Here is a 10,045-nt window from a genome sequence, read left to right as displayed (position 1 = left end):
GAAGGAGGCCAACCAGGTTTGAGAGCTGCAGTGTGAGATGCAGGCTGAGCACCAATGGCACCTGTAACTGGAATGGTCTCTGGAGAAGGATTTACGGTTTGCAAGTTGCAATTTTCCCTGGAAACAGAACATTGGCCATGACAGGTGTTGGAGAAATTACTTCAGGTTCAAGAGCTCAAGTCTCAGCTTCAGGCCGACAGCCAGCAGCCACAGGAGCTGAAGCAGGTGCTGAAGACAGAGCTGCATTTGTGCCAGCAGAGTGGCTCTGAGTTGGTGGATGCAGGCATTTCCAACTCCTTCTGAGGAGGAGAAAGTTAGAGCTGCAATTGCCATTTGCAGACTCAGAGCCTGGCTGGTAGTCACCCGGAAGGTAAAACCCAGCAGCCAAGAGTCCCTCAGGGGCAGGCACAGCCCCCTCCGCAGGTAGTGGAGCATTCTGTGGTCAGTCCTACACCCATGCCGAGTAGATGGAGTTGGAGGCACAAAATTCAGGAAGAAACCCACTGAGCCCCTGGCAGCGTGGTTGCTGTGGTTGTGGGACATAGGGGATGGATGACATCATGCTCTCCAGAACAGAGATGGAGAAATTGTCCTCCACTACCATGCACTCCTCCTTAAAGCAGCATCTTCAGAACTGCCATGACAACCCAGGAAACCATACCCTATTATAATGGGTGGTGGCTGCCATTTGTACAGTCTGGCAGAATACTGGAGACTTGCCAGGAGCAGTGAGTCAGTGGAGTGCCATAGTGAGCTGCCCAAGGTCCTTTAGGAACGAGGTATAAAGAATGCTGCTTTCATTCTGAGGTCCCATGGGCCAGATGAGGAAGTGTTTATAGGAGGGATGAGGGATTTTATTCTCTGTAGCACCCCATCAGCCTTTTTTTGGTCACTAGTGGCTATCTTGGACCCTTATGTGGGGCAGCCCATCAATGTGGTTACACAGATGGTAGCAGATTTAGGGGAGATGGAGGCAGCACAGAATCATAAAGCTGTGAGGGCTGCTGCTTGTGCTGCCCCCCCCCACACACAATTAACAAGCAAAATGGGCCTGTAAAGGTTACCTGAACACAGATGTGGGTAGATTTAATTGTGGCTGAGGCAGATAGGGAAAAGTTAGATGGCAAGCCTAATAAAGTTATTTTGGAGCTTTGGAAGCAGCTTAAACCAGAACAGAGGTTCCAGCCACCGAGACAAATGGCCCTAGCAGCTACCTATAAAATGGTTGTGGCACAGGTGGCATGATTACAAGATTATATGATGGAGACAGCTGAGGGAGAGGAGGATCCCCAAGACCCATTGTTCTAGTTCAAATAGGAAGGAGGCCAACGGATCTGTCTAACAGAGGTGGGGATGGGGGGAGGGGGTGGTACTGGAGGCCCCACGTGGCACTGGCAATCCACTGGTCCCCTTCTAATGTACAATGGGTGTTGGCCTTGGTGGATACAGGTGGTCCCCCCTGTATGGGAACCCAGAGTGGTTTTCTGGGACCCCTGTGGTCAATGATGGTTATGGGGGCCAGACTGTTCATGTGAAGCCAATAACTATTCCACTGGGGATAAGAAAACTGCCTCCTAGGTCATACAGGGTATATGTATCTCCTTTTCCTCAATATATTTTGGGGGTAGATGCAGAGGTGGATTTAATGGTGGGTACAGTGGGCACATGCCCTGAGCCCTGACTTCTGAAGGTCCCCGAAAACCCCCAACTTTGCACTTATTTATATTGGAAGGGTCTCAATATTTTCTTCTGTGTCCAGGGCCTCAACCAACCTTCATCTGCCTCTCGGTAGATGTCTTCCAAGGACTATGGTTGGAAACTACAGCCAGGGAGTTCTGCATGAGAGTCAGGGTTGTGAAGGCAGTGTTGCAGGGACTCAACACTGCAGCATATTCCCTCTTGCAATGAACCATTCCCTGTTGTGTGACTAGTACAAAGCAGCACTGTCTGCCAGGAGGTTATGAAAAAAATCACTGGGATGATCCCTGAACTAGAAAAGGTGGGAATCATCCGGCCGGCACACTGCCCTTACAACTCCCTGGTGTGGCTTGTGCACAAACCAGAGGGAACCTGGAGAATGACAGTAAATTACAGAGAACTTAATAAAGTCGTTTCCCCTTTGCATGCTGCTGTTTCCTCTATAGCTAACCTGATGCATCAGCTAATCCATGAGTTGGGGACATACCACTTTTTGGCAAATTTGGCTAACAACTTTTTCTCTATTGATATAGCTGCAGAGAGTCAGGATCAATTTGCCTTCATATGAGAAGGGAGACAGTGGACCTTTACAGTATAACTGTAGGGCTATTTGCATAGCCCCACCTTGTGTCATGGGCTGGTGGTTGCTGACCTGGCTAAATGGAAACAGCCAGAGTCAGTTCGTATGTACCATTATATTGATAATATTATGCTAACTAGTGGCTATTTTCCAGAATTGGAGCAAGCAGTCCCTACCCTGCTATCCTATATGAAAGTGTGTGGCTGGATGGTCAACGAGGGCAGACTACAAGGACCTGGATTATCTGTTAAATTCCTGGGGATTGTCTGGTTGGGTAAGACAAAGGTTATCCCTGACGCAGAGACAGATGAGATCCAAGCATTTCCCATGCCCGCTACGGTAAAGCAGTTATAGAAATTCCTAGGTCTATTGGAGTATTGGCAAGCATTCATACCCCATTTAGCTCAGTTACTACATACCTTATATAACCTTATTCAGAAGGGGGTTCACTGGGATTGGACTGAGCAGCACAAGGTGTGTTTGCAGCAGCTAAGAGAGATGTCAAGTGGGCACAGGCTTTGAGTTTGTTTGATCTTGCCAGGCCCTGTGAGCTGGATGTTCATGTAACCTCAGAGGGGTTTGGATGGGGCTTGTGGTGACAGAGTGCCTATGGCAACCTATTGGGTTTTGGTTCCAATTGTGAAAAAGTGCTGAAGTCCATTACTCATCAGTGAAGAAACAGTTAGCAGCTGTGTATGCTGCCCTCCTAGCCACTGAGAGTATTATAACAACAACTCCAGTTACACTCAAGACCACATACGCTATTGCAGGATGGGTGAGAGATTGGGCAATGAAACACTATAGTGAAACAGCCAAAACCTCCACCCTGGCCAAATGAGGTACATACTTGCAACAACGCTGTACTCTTAGTGCCAGCCATTGAGAGCAGAACTACAGGAAGTCTTGGGCCCAGTCTCCTATGTGACCTTAGAGTCAGGTGCAGCTGGGGCTCAGGAGGCAGAACCTGAAGTCAGTCTCTACCAGGAGGGATGGAAGCCCATCTCCGAGGATGCCTGATATACTGATGGTTCTAGCAGGACTGACCTGCCAACTGGATGGCCATAGCCGTCCATCTGGCCACTGAGACTATTTGGATGGACACAGGTACAGGCCAGAGAAGCCAATGGGTGGAATTAAGAGCCATATCACTAGTTGCCTGTAATGAACCTTCACCTCTGGTGATTTGCACCAACAGCTGAGCTGTCTATCATGGACTGACCCTTTGGATTGCTACTTGGCACATTAACCAGTAGATGGTAATGCACTGTCTGCTATGGGGTGAGGCCATGTGGCAGGACTTATGGGAAATAGAACACCAGAAACAGGTGACGTTATACCATGTCACAGGGCATAGCCTTCTAGCACATCCTGGGAATTAGGAGGCAGACACCTTGGCAAGGGTGCAATGGTTGGAGACTGCACCTGCAGGTGATATGGCACAGTGGCTCCGCCGGTGTTTGCTCCATGTGGGACAGAAAACTATGTAGCCTATGGTTAAGGCATGGAACTTGCCTGTGTTCTATGCAGAGGTACTTGCAGCTTGACATCAACGTGCAGTGTGTTCCAAGGAGCACCCTCAGAGAAAACTGGTGTCACCTGGACAGATCCAGAGAGGTATTCCACTGACACTTTGGCAGATAGGCATCATTAGGCCCTTACCAAAGTTGGATGGGTACCGATATGCTGTCACCTGTGTAGGTATTGCCACCAGTCTGCTTGCTGCTTAACCTGCCCATAATCCAGACTAGAGGGCAGTCATACAAGTTCTGGACTGCCTGAGTGCTGCGTACAGATGTTCTTGAAAGTGACAATGGTAATGGTATTCATTTCACTGGTTCTATGGTCAAGCAATGGGCTCAAGACCTGAGGGTGGACTGGAAGTACCATGTTCCCTACCACCCACAGGCTGCTGATATCACTGAGTGGTATAATGGACTCCTAAAGAAGAAGGGGGGCACCAGCTCCCTAAAATGATGGACATGCTGCTTGTGGACAGTACTTCAGATTTTGAATGAGAGACCTTGATGATGGGTCCCAGCTCTGGTGAAGGCCCTCCTGCACTGAGCAGCTGCTCCCATTCAGTTGCAGATGTGCAGCCAAGGATGCTTTACTCAAGCTGGGCTTTGGATGGCAGGGCAACATGCTCCTGCCTGCCCCTGCAGCTCTCCTTAAAGGTCAGTGGCTTCAATAAACATGGTCCTGGACTGTACAGCCCCCCACCTAGGATGGGTGGTCTTGTTGGCACCATGAGGTAGGGGGCTAGAAGTGGACCTTCAGTTAACTCCCTGGGCAACCAGCACCTGGCCACCTAAGATAGAAGTGTATCATCCCTCAAGTGCTCAGAGAGACAGCATTATGAAAGGCACCTTTGTAATTTCTTTATGTACAATAATGAGTTCTCACATTCTATTACACATAGAATCAGCAAATCCTGGTGTACAGGACAATAAAGTTTGGTATTCTCACCCAGGGCGGCCTCTGGTACCAGCTACTGTGCTGTCTGCAGACAGAATTCTGGCCTGTATTCTGCCAGAAGATAAAGATTTTCCCCTCTTGGTGCTGCTGACCACTCTCTCATTTCGCTCATAGCTGTGCTTTGTAATTTGGTTGCTGTAGTCTGTACTGTTTCTGTTCATGTAATGGACCTCACTGCTCTCACAGGGACCATTGCAGAAGATACCTGTAGTGTCGATTATGAGTCGAGCAACCATAAAGGAGTGGAATGTGGGGAAAATAGCTATGTTAGGCTTGCTCGCTGGTTTACTGTCTGCAAGCACTTTACCTGATTAGTATGTGAGCATTTGGCAGCACCATGTGTGTATATAGACTATGTAAGGCTATGGGTGCTTTCCCTGGGTAGTGATTCTCCCAAATAGCTCTCCCGTCACCATGAATTGTGGTTTTCTTGCTTCCTTGCTCTTCACTGTGAAAAGCAGGCTTTCCTTTGTTTATTATTAGCTCCTTTCCTTTCTTGTTTATTTGCTTGCCTATTTTTTTGGGCCTCCAATAAACAGATATGGCCCAACACTTTCCAGCTTTGCTGTTCCTCTACCATCTGCCTGAATTCAGTGAGAACCTGCCTGGCCTCAACTTCTAGCATTACAGAGGGGAAGAGAAGCAAATGCTTGCTTCTCACGTGAGCCCTGACCAGAATTGAACCCAGGATATTTGCGTGCTGAGCCGATACTCTACCCACTGAGCCAACTCACCGGGGCTCATTAGTAATTCTTTATATTGACATATGTTGAATGATAATGTTTGGATATATATGGTTAACTACAAAATATTATTTAAATTAATTTTACCTATTTGTTTTAAAACTTTTAATGTGGCTACCCAGAATTTTTAAATAACACATCATTTGCATTATTTTTCTATTGGATTATACTGAAGTACAGGGTTCTTTGTGATCCTGAGAAGTATTTGGTTATCTGAGAGAAAAGTGAGCACAGCTATGTCTTTCTATTCCTCATGTATTGATGAGCTCATCTTTCTCAGAAGTTCTCTATCTTCTCTCAAGAGTAGTGATTGACAAACTTGGCTTGTCAAGTTAGAATTTTAGGCTGACTTCATTGAACAGCAAAAGTTCCCCAGGTGACTATAATGTGTAGCGAGATTAAACACTAGAAGTCTCCAGTATATTTATAAAGTAAATGCAAACTGGCAGAGGAAGCCATTTTAAGCCAACACAAAGCTAAAAATGGGTGTTTTCATAAAGTTAATCTGTCAACAGAAGAAATACCTTTGAGAATCAGGAAGGGAAAGACTCCAGAATGGCAAACTGGCTGGTGATTAACTCTATTTGGCTGAAAACCTTTGCAACTGGGAGTGCAGTCCACACACCTGCCGCCTCAGTGTCACCAGGCAAACACTTGTCAGGAATATACCATCCGAGGCCTAGCCCAGCCCTGTGGAAGTGGGGTCTTCATTTTAACAAGATTCTAGGGCGACTAGTGTGTGCATTAAGGTTTTAGAAGCACTGCTTGAGCAACATTTTGTAAGCCAAGTCCCTACATTGGATCATACAACTAAAAACCGGTTTGAAAAATCTTCCCATCTTTCAGTGATGGCTTCCACTATCAGGGATGTAGTGGAGAAAGTGTTAGAAAGGCAAGATTTCACCGTGCATATTTTAAAAATAGAATTTATGGCTTTTGATTTACAAAATATTTTATGCCTAATGTGGAAAACTTTAAAAAAATTGTCTGTATCCCATAGCACAGTAAAAATGACTTTTTACATTTTGATGAATATTTTCCTAGACTTTTTTAAACAGATATGGCCCAACACTTTCCAGCTTCACTGTTCCTCTACCATCTGCCTGAATTCAGTGAGAACCTGCCTGGCCTCAACTTCCAGCATTACAGAGGGGAAGAGAAGCAAATGCGTGCTTCTCACGTGTGCCCTGACCAGAATTGAACCCAGGATATTTGCGTGCTGAGCCGATACTCTACCCACTGAGCCAACTCACTGGGTTGGCTTATATATAAAATAAAAGATTTTATATACATAAAATCTTTACTAAAATGTACTGAAAGATTTCACTATTTTATAAACATAAACTTCAAGTCCTTTCCCCAGTTTCTTACTATCACAAACGGCTGTTGGGAGGAGCCTTTTATATACATCTCTTTGTCTATCTGTTTATTTCCTTACCAGAAAAATAAAAAAAATCACAAAAAATGAAATTATCAGGTCAGACAAGGATCATTCCTAAAGCTTTGGAAGCATATTGGGAAAGTGTCCTGAAAGGCTGTCCAAGTTCTCGTATGCATTCTATAATGTAAATACTCATAAACATCAGTATTGTTTGTAACCATTTGTTAATCTGTGCCAACCTGAAGATGTCTTTACTGTATTAATTTTTTTCATTTATATCAATTGTGAAATTGAAGTTTTTTTTTCTAAATATCTATTATACCTTTAATGTTTCTCAAAATTTGCCTACTCATCCAATCTGTCCATTTTTTCACTAGATATTGTTATTTTCTTAGTCATTTTCCAAAATTTAAGGCACTAAAGATCACAAACTTTTGTATATTTCCTTGTACTTCTGACATTTTTTCCCTAATTGGTCATAGTTAATATGAAAAGAAATGCAAAGTAACAAGGCAGTACTTACATAATCTGTGCTATCCATTAGCCGCATGTGACCATTTAAATTTAAATAAATTAATATTAAAAATTCACTTCCTTAGTTGCACTATCTAGATTGTAAGGGTTCAATAGCCACTGCTATTGTACTGGACGGTGCAGATCCAGATATTTCCATCTGCAGATGGAAAGTTCTGGTGGAAAGTACTGGCATGTTACCTGTATATATCAGCAACTGGAAGTAATGCTTAGAGATCAGGTTACACGCCACTGAACTCCTAACATTCCGAGACAGTCCTTTCTTATATTTTGATTTCCTCTTTATTTTGGAGAAAAGAGTTTAATTAAATGAATATTTTAAAAGCTGATGAATGGGTTTAGAGCAAATGAGTGATTAGTTTATTAAAAGTACTGTACTTGTTTCAGGTAAAGAAAACATTTTTTTTTTTTTTGTATTTTTCTAAAGCTGGAAACGGGGAGGCAGTCAGACAGACTCCTGCATGTGCCCTACCAGGATCCACCTGGCACACCCACCAGGGGGCGATGCTCTGCCCATCTGGGGCGTCGCTCTGTCGTGACCAGAGCTACTCTAGCACCTGGGGCAGAGGCCAAGGAGCCATCCCCAGCGCCCGGGCCATCTTTTGCTCCAATGGAGCCTTGGCTGCAGGAGGGGAAGAGAGAGACAGAGAGGAGAAGGAGAGAGGGAGGGGTGGAGAAGCAGATGGGAGCCTCTCCTGTGTGCCCTGACCGGGAATCGAACCCGGGACTTCCACACGCCAGGCCGACGCTCTACCACTGAGCCAACCAGCCCGGGCCTAAAGAAAACATTTTTAATATAAGAGGCTTATTAACATTTGCCTAGATGTGAAAAGATGGACATAATGGTTTCCAGTAATGGTTACATGCTTTTATTGGCACTGCCCTTGGTTTTATTATGGGGATGCTTTCTCACAGGATTGTTTTTTTATTTTTCATTCATACTTTCCCACACCTGCCATCACCAGTTTTTTCTTTTTCTTTCTCTTTCAGGCGAGCCTCCCAGCAGGACCATCCCCTTTAACCTTGCGCTAGGAAAACTGAAAAACATGACTGGCCCCAAGGAAGCAGGGTCAGAAAATTAGCTGTCTTTTCCCTTCTAGCTGATGTCATTCCTTCTAAACCTGATTCCATATAGTATCTGAAATTGACAGACAAAATCATATTCGATGTAGCTCACTTGCTAGTCTTACCTTTTTATGTACTTGCATTGCTATGAGTTAGAATAACAGTCACAAACATGAGAATCCAAGATACTTATATGTGCATAGATCCCACTGATTACATTCTTGAGGCATTCTGTGAGCTTGAAATGAAAGGTCAGATTATTTTATGGTTCTTGTAGTCTCCTGTGAATTTCTAAGGCTTCCTGAAGTAACATCTTTACATCCTTATAGTGTTGTCTTGTAAATAGAATAGAACATGTAAAAATACAGGTAGATAGCTCTCTTTGGACACAAATTCCCCTGGTGACTTTTGGGTTAATCCTTTTCTGATTATTCAGTCATCAAGAGAAATACTACTGCTTTCTCTGGAAAAGTTTTTCTGAATATTTTTGAATAGCTCACAGTCTGTGATATTTTCATGCAGCTATTTTGAGCCAGAGACATTTTGAAAGGGTCCCCAAAATAAATCACTAACTTTCAGCTTGTTTCTTTTAAGTAATGCAACTGACATATTTATATTCCATTACCAAGTTCTGAGTACAACTTCCTCCCTTAATCTACTGCAGGTTGAGAGAGGGAGATAAGGTTCAGAAAGAGGGTGTCTCAGTGATAGGCTGAATGATGGGTGAGTCTTGGGAAAAAATAATAGTATAATACTCAGGGATATTGGTTGCATACATTACTTGGCAATAAAATTTTGAAATAACCACTTTGAACCAGCCAAGTCAAAAGGGTTTAGTCAGTATGTGTTCTTTCACAACCGATGGTTGGCAGTTTTATAGTTGATAGAGGGCAGATTGAATGGAGCCCCTCCCAAGCTAAGATACAGAATTTGCTTGCAAGAAAGGGGTATCTCAGACATTACGTAATAGTCTTGGCTAGAACAACTCCCCCCAAATGGGGCAAAAGAATCCATCTGGACTCTGATGTTGTTAAGACTATGCTTTTATTAGGAAGATATCCATGGTGAAACCCAGATGAAATGGCATGTGTTTCCATCAGTACCTTAGAATGAGTCTAAACATATGCTAACCTGGCCCGTAGCCTAAACACTGGGACACACAGGTGCTTTAGGTTCACTCATTCTTTACACTGCTAAGCTGCCTCTCCCAGGGACTTAAGAGTTGCTCCTTAATGTTGCCGCAAGGCAGGGGATCCAAGAGGCCCAGAAACTTCTGAAGAATGATTTTTGGACTATAAGCAAGCCCTGGCCAACTAAAGAAAAGGAGAGTTTGTATAAACCAGAACATATGTCCTGAATGCTCTTCCTGGAACAGAGGACGTTTCACTCTCAGTGGTCCACGTGTCCTTGCAATGCCTTGTGGAACTTCTAGTGGAAGCTGCTTTTAGTTATTGCTTTATCAATGCTGCTGTATCATCAATGTGCTGTGTGAAATACTTGCAGTGAGGTGTTGCTTCTATGTTTGACCTCTTCTGGATAGAGGAGTATTTGATTTGAATTTCATGATTC

The sequence above is a fragment of the Saccopteryx bilineata genome, chromosome 5 (assembly GCF_036850765.1).
Source record: "Saccopteryx bilineata isolate mSacBil1 chromosome 5, mSacBil1_pri_phased_curated, whole genome shotgun sequence".
NCBI lineage: Eukaryota > Metazoa > Chordata > Mammalia > Chiroptera > Emballonuridae > Saccopteryx > Saccopteryx bilineata.
The sequence above is the reverse complement of the archived record's forward strand: the minus strand, read 5'-3'. Positions refer to the sequence as shown.